At 39.9% G+C, this 14,867-nt stretch overlaps 1 long non-coding RNA gene across 1 annotated transcript; it reads right to left on the bottom strand.

Moving 5' to 3' along the window:
- Nucleotides 1-1,732: 1,732 nt before the first annotated feature.
- On the bottom strand, nucleotides 1,733-7,778 carry LOC131248157 (uncharacterized). Its single transcript, XR_009172157.1, has 2 exons — nucleotides 7,510-7,778; nucleotides 1,733-2,227 (listed from the first exon to the last, which is right to left on the bottom strand). It is a non-coding gene; the product is annotated as an uncharacterized LOC131248157 (long non-coding RNA).
- Nucleotides 7,779-14,867: the final 7,089 nt, after the last annotated feature.

The raw sequence follows: 14,867 nt of genomic DNA, 5'->3' as shown, positions 1-14,867 counted from the left end.
ACCAATGAGGTACCTGTGCAATTGTTGATTTGAATTACACATTATATTACTTATATAAATTTAACTATTTTAAATATCTATTTACATTCCTAATATTTTTCAATTTACAATGATCAAATATCGAATCAAGTTGGTTCAAGCCTTCAAGTGAACCCAACCGGGCTGAACATCGAGTTGACTAGAGTTTTGGGGTTTTTGAACTATGGTCAAAGTTGATAAGACAAACAAGAGATTACCACATGATAAGTGTTTGATTCCCCCTGCCAAAGCCTGTTTTTCTTAGAATGCATGCATCCAAACATTTAGGCATCTTCCAAGCAAAGCTTATGAAGATTGCTAAATGAAACCATGGGAAAATGGAATTATGCATTAGTTCTAGAATAATGAAAATTGGCTCACTCCATAAGGTAAGTATGAGCAAGCTTACCCTCCCACCACAACCTGTTGCTTATGTAGACTTCCATACATGGTTCTGAATGATGGTATCAGCTGCCGTATTGGCCTAACCGAAAAAAATGATATGATACGGCATCACGTATCGGAATCTAGACTGTATCATTCCATATCGGTCATAAATTTTTTTATTGAAGCAAAAAAAATATGGTGTATGCCAGAGAAGATTGACGTTTTGCTTCCAGCGTGGCACATAGTGCAAATTGGAAAATCCAAGACTAAGCTTTGGAGAATGGCGTTTCTAGCGGTTTGGTGGTTCGTGTGGGAAGAGCGAAAGAATCGCTGCTTTCGGGACATGGCAAATTCTGCTGATTTTATTCGGTCTAAGGCCAAAAATGCAATCATTGAGTGGGCTGCCAATGTTGCCTCCTTACTAGATAGCGATTTTCCATTTCTAGGTTTCTAGCTCCCGATCTGCTATCTCAGCGGATCGTTTTGTTTTTGTATTCTGCTTTTTTCCTTTTTAATGAAATCGTCATCTTTCAAATATATATATATATATATATATATATATATATATATATATATATATATATATATATATATATATATCAGAAAAATAGGAAAAATGAGATATTCACAAATCTCTCTTTTGTGTGTTTTGACCATGCATTCAATGGTGTATCAGACCAATTTTTTTATGAGAATGTTGTCTGTCAATTTGACTTGTTGAAGGTCAACTAAATGGGCCTTAATTGAACACAAATTAAACATGATTTGGTAAAGAATGGCCCATTACATTGGAAATACAACAAAAAGAATATGAAAATATAAAAAAGAAAGTGAATGTTTACCCTTCTTTCCAATTTTTCACATAATGGTCCATTTCACTTCGATTCATCGAATCCCATTCAAATAATTTGTTTTGATCCCAAATAGGTCTAGATCTAGCATAAAATGAGTTTTTAAGATTTTTCTATGGTTTAAATGAAAAAAGAAGAAATGGATACATGAGCGAATTTTTGAAAAAAAAAAAGCAAAAAACAAATTTGAAGTTTTATAGGTGTACCGACCTGTATCAGCACCAGATATAGTCCAACTGATTCTGATATGATTGATACAGCCCCTTATCACGTATCGTATCGAGCCGATACAGACACGATACACCCATATCGGCCGATACGATACCAATTTTCAGAACTATGCTTCTATAGGAAGAGTTTATACACAATCAAGCACGAATATGCAGTTACGGATTCATGTGGTGTACAATGAATTCACACCAGTAACATTCAAGTTCTAAATAACTGTTAAATGGGGAAAAGGGAGAAAAGTAAAATGGCATCTGAAGCGATGGTGGATTAAATTCATTGTTCAAAGATCCTTCCATTGGACCTAAAATATGTACATATCAGGGTATCTTTTATTGGCACATCACACGTATAACAACCCAACAGTATAAAGCATTACCCAAACATGTAGCGTGGCCCATTTACTAGAGTTCCAAAATACAAACCATGAGTGTATTACAACAATCTCCAATGAGCCATAAGCTGCTTTTGTGGCTAATGGTTGAGATTTCCAGGTGAAGCTGGGAAGGTTTCCTTATCTGGGGACTGCGTGTACGAAATGGAGATCAGCTTGGATCTATAATCTTCGGCCCCATCACTATCTTTTGGTTGAGCCACATTCACATTGGTCACGTTGTCGGGCAACAGTTTTGAGGAGAGAAGATTATCTGGAACTGCCTGAGAGATTGCAATAAGTGATTCCCTAGTGAGTTCCTGAGAAACTGCTGTAGCGGGGGCTTCAGTGTCCATAGAATGTCCTTTTCCTGCAGAATGACAACCACCATTAATCGATTGGAGAAATGATCAGCATATGAGAGAGAGAGAGAGAGAGAGAGAGAGAGAGAGATCCCTTCTGAAGAATCTCAATTGTTTTACAGATATGACTGGCATTGTGTTGGGATGTAAATGGACGGGGCAGGGTTGCCCAGCTTAACCAGGCTGGTATCGATGAGCCCAGAATGTGTGATGCCTGACTCAGGCCCAGCCCATCCTATGACCTAAACATATAGGTCCACGCCTGGCAAAAGCATGCTCATCAAGTATCCTGAGTCATGCCAGGCCTGGCCACCTTGTCACACCTGCATGCAATACGACCCCAGGCACAGCCCTACTTATCATCAAACTTCCAAAATTCATGCTAAAGCCAGCCTTAGGCCTCTAGCAAAAAGCCAGATCCAGCCAAAATTGGTACACTGGCCCACATTCACCCAAACTGTGTGTGCATGCAAGTGTGTGTGAGAGAGAAAAGAGTCTTCCTGCAGAATTCCAGTTAAATGTGAGAAGCAGTGCGGCAGAATTCCAGTTCCTTGTGAGAAGCAGTGAGGTAGAGAAGAGGGAGGGAGGGAATACATATATTGGTAATTTAGAATACAGCAAGGATCAATGTGCAAAAGCCAGAGAAATACACCCTCATAACCATTTAACAAAGCAGTGATGTAGAGAAAATTGGGAAGAAAGGATGGGGGAAAGAGAATTCACATTGTCAAACCTGATAAGCACTCCATATATTGGTAATTTAGTATATGGCAAGGTTTAATGCACAAAGGCGAGAGAAATGCACCTTTATAACTGCTTAACACAACTTATTATATTAAAAAATGAAGATTCTTTCACATTTTTTACAACATGTGTGCGTGATTCCAGCTAATTTTACTCTTTCAGCAATTAATTGGCCTAAAGAAACATATTCACATAGGACTGTCATAATGGAAACATGTACTAAATCAAGACTCTGGTTCAGTTATTCCCATTGGCCACTAAACCAAACCAAGTCCCAGTTTTTTATTGACACATCAGCTTCCTAGAAACAGCAACACATGAACTAAGGACACCTAACATGGACACGAACTCTTAACTAAAATTCCTACCATCTAAAGGGTTTTCAAGTTTCAGATAGCATGCATTAATTGCAGTCCACATGTATTCCTCATGGTGTGACTCCTACCATGGTCCTATCTAACAGGTGGATGATCTATTATGGACATGTTTTTCCTATAACTCTCCCAACACTAGGACACAAGTGGCCAATAAATAAATAAATAATGCACACATACACTAAGACACAGGTGGGACTATTTCACACAAATGAACCCTGAACGTCCCATGTTAGAGGTTTTCCCTAAAACCTCTTCACCATAAGAACATTTCAAATAATTGAATGCTATTAGGCTTGCATAACTAATAAACAATAGAAAAGGGGCCTGTGAGGGCATGTGACAACATAAAATATACAGGAGAAGATCCCTATGGTCTCAAATAAGCCTATTATTCAATACTTTAAAGGACTTGAGGCCCACCTAACAGAATTAAAAAGTATCAGTGTGTTGTGGCCCACTTTTGGCAGAGTGAAGCAGATAGCATGCAATGCATGTGCATGACCAAGTGCAGTTGTACCAATAAAAAATAATAGAAGACTCAAGGACCCAAAACATTAGGTCAAGATGACAAAATTAGATACCATCTACAGAGACTCCATCGACCTTTCGTCTTTACCTAAATCACATCCTCAGCAACAAATTTCAAGAGGTAATCCATTTCAGGTTCAAGGACCTTTTTTCTCCTAAAAGAAACATCCATACCCAAACTACAAATTCTATAGCTCTGCTGCACATCTTTGGACAAGTCAATAACAATAACAAACGGAGGGCCAAAAGAAAATTCTACCTACAAGACTACATTGGTTGACAAGGCAATCATAGAAGTTTCTAACAAACCTAAACGACAATGCAAGTGATCACATAAAGATGCATCCAAGGCTGCACTCATATGCGCACATGAAGTGAATTCAGTTTAACCAACAAGAATGACAAAATTGAATGATGTTCCTTATTATTCATAATGGGGAAGTAGTCTTAAAATGATGAATGCTACTTCCAGTGGTGCACTCTTCAAGCACCAAAAACAAAATGAAACACAGGTACCAACATAGCACATGCATGCAGGATATAGGACATTTATATAGTGGCCCCGAACCTATGCTGAATTTTCACAGCTCAAAAATCTGCTGGGTCTGTTAAACAGGTGCATCGACAAAATTACTAAATGACTTTCTAATGTTGGCATGCATGAGTTGTGGACCAGATAAGCAGGCCAGCCAGGATTTTGGTGTAGGTCACACACACTGATGGTATCATTTGATGAGTACCCCAGATCTGTAGACGATTGCTACCTTGGCAAAGGTAGTGTGCACTTGTTCTTAGACACTCTGGAATCAACATCCCAAAAATAGTCCATACATTTCTTTCAAGTCCAACACGAAAGCAACAAAATGAATAGAGAATGCTAATTCCAGACACCTACATATCTTTAAATTCCAAAGGCAAAGCACATGCCACCCAGGGGAAGACCACACAAAAGAGTTGTAAAACTGGAATATGGTGTTACTTAAGTACAGGTGTCAGAGTGATGTAACAGGACATTAGATCTAATGGGCCTATCATGGAGGGCTCATGTTTTGAAAATGAACCAATCACATAATCCAAGCCATAACTTCCCTCCACATTCCGCCATGATGACCATTTGTCAATTTTGTTTTCCACTATGGTTTTGAAAGGCCACTAATTAGGTAAACTTGATGAGCTGACCGACCTATTTTCATGTCATGACAAGCCCCACCTGATAAATGAACTTGATCTCATACACGTAACAACGTTGGCACATGTACAATGATGAAACACAAGATTCCTCACTCAGAATGCAAATGCACCTATTTTTTAGCACTCACCTCACATGTGGAATCAAGGAACATGTGTGAGAGATCGGAGCTACTTATCCTCATGGTATGCCAAAATGGTTATGTAATGGTAACAGTAACGGTGGTAGCTGTCACGTGTTAACGGGCCAAAACAACTGTTAACGGGCATTATAGAAACAAAGGAAAAATAAAAAAGGCCCATAATGGCCCATAACATAGCCGAAACAGATTTTTCAAACCAAAAAAACAAAAGGCCGTTACAGCCTGTATCATAACAATAATGGCGGTAGCCGTTACAGCCATTGTTACGTTATCAAACACCTTGCTTATTCCTTATTGCTTACATGCCTAGCCTGAAAAATCATTCTAATACAGTCTTCGGATGGGTACAGGTCTATATAGAATGTGGCCATTTGTAGATATTTGTCTTTTCTTTTCATAACCATAGTTACGAACATTTTAGCCTACTTGACGATGAGATTGGCCCAATCCCGCATCTGTATGCCTCATTGCTGCATGTGATGCAATTGCTAAAGAAATGCATTTCCTCGAGGGGAAATGCATTTGTCATTTTTTTTCATAACCATTGTTATGGACATATGCGGCCAATCTGATGATGAGATTTGCCCAATCCTGCATAAGTGTGCATTGTTACCACACGTTACACAATTGATGGAGAGATACATTTTCTCAAGGGAGCTTAGGGCCTGTTTGATGGACACCTAAAAATGAGCTCAGCTCATTTCGTTTTTCATAATTATGTAGTTTTAGATCATGAGTGTTGGTTATCAAGATTATTTTTCTACCAAAACAAAAATTCTAATACATAATTAATCGAATTACAATTAACTAAAATGAGATGAATCATTTCTAGGCTTCTACCAAACAGGCCCTTAGCATTCCTATTCCCCTATCTTTCCCCATGAAAGGGTGATGATGTGGCAGCTCCCTTTTCAAAATTTCGAAAACAAGGCTGGAATTGGTTCCAACGGCAAAATGCCAATTGGTTCAATAACCTCAAGAAGGTACAGACCTTTTCCTCAAGGGATGCAGATTGGGTACAACCCCCACAAGGACCAAGCTAGAGATGGACGGTCCTTAGGGGGCTGTGTGAGGCCCACCATGATATATGTGTATCCAAGTTATCCATCCATTTTCACATACCATTTTAAGCCACAAGACCAAAAAGGAGACAGATCAAAGCCCCTCGTGGACAACACCACAGGAAACAGTGGGGATTGAACATCTATCACTGAAAACCTCTTGGGGGCAACAGAAGTTATGGATCAAGCTTATATTTATGTTTTCCCTTCATCCAGGTCTATGTGACCCCATGAACAGGTTGGATGACAAATACACATCACAGTGGGCCCTAGGAAGGTTTCAATGGTGGGGTCTATGTCACCACTGCTTCCTGTGATGTGGTCCACTAGAGCCTTTGATCTGCCTCATTTTTAGGCACATGCCCTAAAATGATCCGTAAAAATGAATGGATGGCTTGGATAAAACACATGTATCACGGTGGCCCCACACAGCCCTTGACTGTCTCTAGCTAGGTCCTGGTGGGGGTAATACCCAATCCGCGTCCTTCCTCATGTAGCTGTCCGCCATGGAAATTCCAGAAAGGCATAACATAATACATGGCCCGCATCTTTGAACAGTTCACACGACTTCACATTTCTGAGAAGTGGAGCCGGCGGTTCGTTAATCCAGACCACCGAACTGGAGACCCCCACCATGGATGCCAGTAATCTCCCAGACTGGAACCTTACCAGCTACCAATATCAGGAGCCTTTTAAGCTCAACATGCACGTTTCTGTAGTTCTCTTCTCAACCATCAATTCATAGACCCAAAATCAAACGGTCAATGTTGTCCTATCAAGGATACTTTCGAGGCATAGTCCATCCACGGTGGGACACAACAGACCAACGGTCTGGATTACTAATCAAAGGACCCCACATGTCCAATAAAAAAGCGCGTGTGTACTGTCTAAAGATACGACCAAGCCACGTAACTTATAATTCTTCTTCCTCGAATCGAAATTTGGAGCCCACGCATCGAATACGGATGCTAAGGAAACATTGACTTTTTTCCCGCTTTCGCAGGTTGAAGAATTCCGATCCAATTCCATTGGGCATCCAAACGAGGCCGTTTCACGGATTCGAATCTAGCGGAGACCGGATCGGAGATACCGGAAACCCTAGGACGGACGAGGTTGGAAGATCCAAATACCAAACAAAAGATAGATATATGGCTGAGAAGTAAACGAATCGGACGGACGGACGGATGAAATTACAGAGAATGAAAGATATTAATTGAAGGAGAAAAGAAAATGGATGGACGGATCTTACCTGTAAGAAATGGTGCGGCGACCGATCTTTGGAATTTCTTCACTCTCCCAAATTCCCTTTTATTTCGAGAACCTTTTTGATGCGTTGGCAGACCATGGTGCGTTGGTAACGCGTCCACGACCGATGTAAATGACGCGGATTCGGTACAACCCCTGCCTGTCCCAGCTCAGCTAAGCTGGGGATCTGAGTGGCCGACGTCATGTATGGGTTTCATCCACACCGTCAATCCATTTTTCATTATTATTTTAGGGTATCAGCCCGAAACTGAGGCAGATCCAAGGTCCAAGTGGGCCACACAATGGGTATTCAATACCTATAGTTGAAAGTTTCTTGAGGGCCAGCGAAGTTTTGTATCCAGCTGATATGTGTGTTTTCCCTTTATCCATGTCGATGTAACGTTATGAACAGGTTGGAAATAAACATACAGTGGACCCCAGTAAGGTTTCAACAGTGGATGTCCTTATCCCCGCTGCTTCTTGTGGTGTGGTCCACTTGAGCCTTGGATCTGCCTCATTTTTTGGGATTATGCTTTAAAATAATATATAATAATAAATGGATGGTGTGGATATAAAACAAGCATCACGGTGGCCCCTTAGAGTCTTAGCCTGTGCCGAGCGGGAGAAGCCCTGATCCCCTTATCCACCGAGGTGGGTGGATCCCTGACTGTGGGACGCATAGTTATGTACGGGCCTTACATCCACGCCGTCCATCCGTTTTAACGGCCCATTTTGGTTCATGATCCTAAAAATGAAGTAGATCCAAATCTCGGGTATACCATACCACAGGAACAGTGTTGATTGATTATAAAAAACTTACAGTGAGCCACAAAATTTTAGGCTTAAATTCAGGACCTTGTGACCTTATCAAGAGGTTGGATGGTAGAAGTTTTTTATGGTGGGTATTCAGTCACCACTGTTTCCTTCGGTGTGGTCCACCAAAGATTTTGATTGCTTCATTTTTTTTGAAATATTCTTTAAAATGATCTTTCAAAACGGATGGAAGGTATGTCAGGTTTGACCTTACACAATCAAGGATCCACCAACCTGGATCTACCGAAGCCACGCCGGACGCTTGCCTACTAACAGCATCATTAGCGATGTGGCTACTGACAGCATTCTGTGGGACCCATCATGATGGATGTGTCCTATCCACGCCATCCATCCATTTATGTAGACCATTTTATGGCATGAGCCCAACAATAAGATAGATTTAAATCTAATGTGGGCTACACTACAGGAAAGAGTGGTGATTGAACACTCATTATTAAAAACTTATAGAGGGTAACAAAAGTTTTGGATTAAGCTGAATTTATTTATTTTTTCTCTTTATCCAGATGTTCGTGATATAATCAACAGGTTGGATGACAAATAAACATTACACTGAACCCTAGTATGCTTTTAATGGTAGGCATTCAATCTGTGCTATTTTCTTGTGGTGTGGTCCACTCAAGACATTAATCTTGGTCATTTTTAGTATTATGTTCTATAATGATATGTAAAAGTATATGAACGGCTTGGATAAAACACATATATATTATATGCGGCCCACAGGGCACTGTCAGTAGCCACCTTGCAACTGATACTGTCAGTACGCAGTCCGCGTCCAGACGCGCCCTTGCCGAGCTCAGGAGACAGGTCGGAGTACTGACGCTGTCGGTACGCAATCCGCATCCAGACGCGCCCATGCCGAGCTCAGGGAAACGGATTGGTTACTCACCCTGCCACCAGCTCAGTGGCTGTGGTCAGTGCTATGTGGGCCCAGTATAACTTATGTGTTTTATCCATTTTAAAAGATTATTCTATTGCTTGATTCCAAAAATGAGAGGAATACAAATCGAGATGGACCAAACTACATGAAAACAATAGTGATTGGATATCCACTATTAAAATCTTCCTAAGGCCCACTATATTGTTTATTTGACATCCAATCTGTTGATTAGGTCATACAGTCCCAGATGAAGAGAAAAAACAAATATCAGCTTGATCTAAAACTTTTATAGCCCCTAAAATGTTTTTAATGGTCAACCCTCATTCAACACTGATTCATGTAATGTGGTCCACTTGAGATTTGGATATACCTAATTTTTGGATTCTTTATGTAAAATGATCTGTAAAAATAGATGGACGGAATGGATGAAACACATACATCATGTTGGAGCCCGCATAGCACCGACCATCAGCCATTTGCTGGTGTAAGGGGGAGTAGCCAATCCGTTTCCGAGCTCAGGACAGGTTGGAGTACTGACGCTGTCAGTACGCAATCCGCGTCCAGCCGCCCATGCGGAGTTGAAATCGGATTCCGTACTGAGTTACTTAGTACGCTCTTGTCGTACGAGTAAACTCAGTTGGTCCCACCTTAAATGTATATGGTCCATCCACGCTGTCCATCCGTTTTTCCATCTAATTTAATAGGTTTAGCCCAAAAATGAAGCATATCCAAAGATCAAGTGAATTATACCACATGAAACAGTAGGGATAATGATTTCCACCGTTGAAACCTTGCTATGCCTCACAGTCATTTTTATTTGTCATCCAACCTGTTCATAACATTTTACAGACATGGATTAAAGGAAAACATAAGTATAAGCTTGATCTAAAACTTGTCTCCAAGAAATATTCAACTGTAGTCGTTCATTTCAACTGTTTCCTGTGGTGTGATTCATTTTAATGAATTTTTCATTTTTTTTAATTATTGTACAAACACACACACACCACCATACACTCACGCCATGGTGGGATTTCATGGGTACTCAAACCCTCAAACCCTCGACCAGGTGTTGAAACTCCTGAGAGTATACCACCTGAGTAAGAGTATTTTTAGGATCAATGCATAAAACCATCCGGTAAAATGGATGTACAGAGCAGATAAAATATATAAATCATGGTGAGCCTCACGGAGTTTACTCAGCGAAATGGAGGCATGTTTGAATCTCGATGATACATGGAAATCATAGTGAATAAGTAATTATTACTTTTTCACCTTGTTTGAAAATACGAGAGTAATTTCACCTCGAAAATTGAAACAAATGTATTGACTTAAATATGTGGACCCCACCGTAATGCATATGATATATCCACACTGTCCATCTATTATTTTATTAGAACATTTTGCAATATGAATTAAATAAAAATAAAAAAAGAGGCAAATCCAACACTCAAATGGCTCTAATGAAAGGAAATAATAGTCTTAATTCGTCCACTATTGAGAGTTTTTTTCTTTACTGGACTTACATTGAAGTTTTTTCATCATCTAACCCATTCATAGGGTCACACAAGTGTGGATAAGGGGAAAACACAAATTAATATCAACTTGATCCAAAACTTTAAGGGGCCCAAGAAGTTTTTAATGGTAGGTGTTCGATTCTCGTTGTTTTCTGTGGTGTGGTCCACTTGACCTTTGGATCTGCCTCATGTTTTTGGTCATGCCATAAATTTGGCTGGCATAACAAATGAGCGGTGTGGATAAGTAACATACATCACGATGGGCCCCACATTGATGTTGTAAATTTCTTAATTTAAGTGTTAAAAAGGTAAGTTGTTACATCTCCACTAGGAAAGAAGTGTTAATTACCCAAGTAAATAATTATTACCTATTTACATGGTAATTACACTTGAGATTTTCAAATAAGCCCAAGCATAGTGAGTTACTACGCGATCCGCTTCCTGCAGAGCTCAGGACACATTGAAGTTGTAACCAATCTGTGTCCGTTACCAGTGCAATTCTGGCCCTGGTATCCAAACGTGAATTTCATACTGTAGGGAGCCCGTGCAACAAAATGCTACTTGGGCTCACCATAATGGCCAGCAAATGCTTGGACTTGAGCCCGAAAATAAGACGGAACCGAGCTAAGTGATCCACACCATGGGAAAAGGCGGGGATAGTGACCCACACCATTGATAACTTCTTTGGCCCACCGATGATTTGGATTAGGGTAATATTTGCTTTAACCCTTGAACGGTGGGTGTCCTACCTTTCTTGTGGTGTGGCCCACATAAGTTTTTAATAAAATTGATTATTAGGGTCACATCCTTAATATAATTTAGAGCAAACAATGGACGGAGTAGATGTTATATACACATTAAGATGGCCCTACTTGTTTGTTACAGGAAAATTTTAGTTAGGTATTCCTATGGCGCCGCTAACCAGGTGATGTTGGGCACCATGCAATTCACGTCTAATGGTTTTGTAGCTCATGCGTAAATAAAGTGGCTTCAATGTTGTCGAGTTTGCCAATCCAGATCCGATCATTTTCGGGTTAGGTTCGGATAGAGGTGTATTCGGACAGAACCGATCCAAAAACTCGAACCGAAATGGTCCGAACTGACCCGACCCGACCCGGATGTAAATATATCTCTAAACAAAAATTTCATCGCCTAGGCTTTTCGTTCAGCGCCAAAAAGTCCCGCCCAACTCTATCTCTATATTTATCTATCTCTCTTTATATTTGCCTCTCTGTCTCTGTTGAAGAAAAAAGTAAGAAGAAGGCTAATTAGATGTTCTTTGATGGATCAAATCCTCTTTTTTTGCTGTTGGGTTTTGTACCTTCATGGTATTTCTCTGTTGGAGAGGAATATATACAGAGAAATGGTGTATAGTTTAATTCGAGAGAGAGAGTCATACTCGTAGCAGGTTGACGGTCACAGAAGCAGATTGGTTGGATCAGCCGGTGTAATGGGTCTGATCACGAGGTATGTGTTATATCCAAACCGTCCATCCATTTGGTCAGCTCATTTTAAGGCTTGAGACAAAAAATAAGACAGATCTAACCATCAACTAGACCACACTTCAAAAATTAGTAGGTGATTGAACGTCTGCCATTGAAACCCTTTTTAGGGTCACATAAATTTTGGATCAATATGAAATTTTTTTTTCCTCTTCATTTGGTACTTAAGATCTTATGAAATTTATTTTTCCTATTCATTTAGTTACTTGTGACCATATAAACAGATTGGATGTAAAATAAACGTTATAGTGGGCCCTACAAATTTTTTAACGATGAAAATCATTATCTCTATTGCTATTTATGGTGTGGTTCAGATGATCTTTGGATATGATTCATTTTTTTGGATAATGCTCTAAAATCATCTCTAAAAATAGATGAACGGTGTAGATATAATAAATACATCACTGTGGGGCCCACGTAAGATGTAACATTGATCTCCTTTGAACCGTTCTCACAACTCGGAGATCGAGGAGTGTCAGTGCAGTCTTCGCACAACACGTAGCCTATAGGCTAGGGAAGCGGACTGCGTACTGAGTAACTTAGTACGGTAAGCGTACTGAGTAAACTCTGTGGGCCACTGTGTCACTCGTGCATTGTATCCACTCCGTCCATTTCTTTTAACACATAATTTTAGGTCTCTATCCCAAAAATGGATTATATCCAAACCTCATATGGACCACACCATCGGAAACTGTGTGAATTGAACATCTACCGTTGAAAAAATCTTAGGGACAACAGAGGTTTTAGATCAAGCTGATAATTGTGTTTTCCATTCATCCATGTCCTTCTCATCTTATGAACAGGTTGGATGACAAATAAACATACTAGGGGCCTTAAAAAATTTTCAACGGTTGAAATCAATAGTTCCACTTTTTACAGTGGTATGGCCCACTTAAACTTTGTGTATACATCAATTTTGGATTGAACCCATAAAATGATCTAGAAAAACGAATGGATGGCGTGGATAAACCACATGCATTCGCAATGGGCCCAACTGAGTTTACTCGACACGATAAGAGCATACTACACGAACCAATTTCATAGGCTAGCTGGTGTTAGCTACAGATAGCAATTATAAAGCTTCTCCAAGAAGCTATATCACCGGTGTAAAGCTTCTTCAAGAAGCTACATACCAGTAGTTTTTATTCAACTGAGTAAATTATGTGAGCCCATTGTGAATTTTTTTGGTTTATCTACACCGTCCATCAGTTTTTTCAGATCATTTGAGTTGATACTAAATTTTAAGTGAATTCAATAATCAAGTAAATCGCACCATATGAAACACTGATATAATGATTTTCATGTCGTTGGAAAAAATGAACGATTCAAGCTTTCCCCAATCTGATCCGACTCGGTTTTCCTGACCGGGTCGGACCCGGATCGATTCAGGTCAACAGACGTTCGAATCTTTTCGAATTAGATGATCCAGACTCGGTACAATGGACGGAGTAGATGTTATATACACATTAAGATGGCCCTACTTGTTTGTTACAGGAAAATTTTAGTTAGGTATTCCTATGGCGCCGCTAACCAGGTGATGTTGGGCACCATGCAATTCACGTCTAATGGTTTTGTAGCTCATGCGTAAATAAAGTGGCTTCAATGTTGTCGTTTGGGTTGTAAGAACTCTATAAGGTGGGCCTTATTGATCAAACAATCTGGATTGTCCTAAGGTTGGACTATGTGATTGGGTAAATCAGTGGGCCCCACTGCAATGTAATCCATATAATATATCTGTGCAGAGGTGCGTAAGGGGTGGAGTGTTATAGCCTGATATGCAGGGCTGATTGAGTTGAACTAGGATTCAACAACGTGGAGTAGTGGGAGAGAGAATTGTGATGGGTTTCAAACTCTCATCTTCATATATTCTACATAAGATAGAGCTGGGTACTTAATCCTACACAATGACAGAAGTCTATGTCTCATCTATCATTCTGCATACGGGTGTGAAGGAGAGAAAGATTCCAGCTACAACATGGGTCACGTGTTGCTGTTAGAAGTAACTAAGTTAAGGAGGTACTTAACTTAGGGTGGTCGATTGACTAGCCAAGGGTTTTTTTACTTTTATTTCTTTTATCTCCACCACATACTCATGCCATGGTGGGATTTCACCACCTATGGGTACTCGAACCCTTCATCGGTGTTGAAACTCCTAAGAGTTTATCATAAAAGTAAGAGTAAGGACTCAATTAATTGGGTAGGTTGGCTTAGGCCCAAATATTGAATTGTTCCCCCCCTTTTAGTTAAAATTGTGATTTTCTCAACCCAGTTTATTGAAAGGTTTAACTCAACTCTAATTTGAACTAACAACTTTCATAGCATGCAGATTGCCTGGGAAAGCCTTTTCACAGTAACTTTTTTCTGATGGGAAGTTAGATGGGACATTATAATGTTTGTGAGAAATTCACTAGGTCAATCAGATGGGCTGCACGAACGAATCAGGGAGGATTAACATTGAAACATTTGTGAGGTCACAAAACTTTTGGATTAGCCTAATATTTTTGTGTTTTCAGTTCATCCCAATCGTAATGAACTTATGATTGCATATAAACATCACTATCAATCCTAAAAGGTTTCAAGGGAAGTCATTTCCCTACCAATTTTTTCCTATCACCCGGCCCACCTGAGTTCCTAC

This window comes from Magnolia sinica, chromosome 6, assembly GCF_029962835.1.
Source record: "Magnolia sinica isolate HGM2019 chromosome 6, MsV1, whole genome shotgun sequence".
Classification (NCBI taxonomy): Eukaryota; Viridiplantae; Streptophyta; class Magnoliopsida; order Magnoliales; family Magnoliaceae; genus Magnolia; species Magnolia sinica.
The sequence above is the reverse complement of the archived record's forward strand: the minus strand, read 5'-3'. Positions and strand labels throughout refer to the sequence as shown.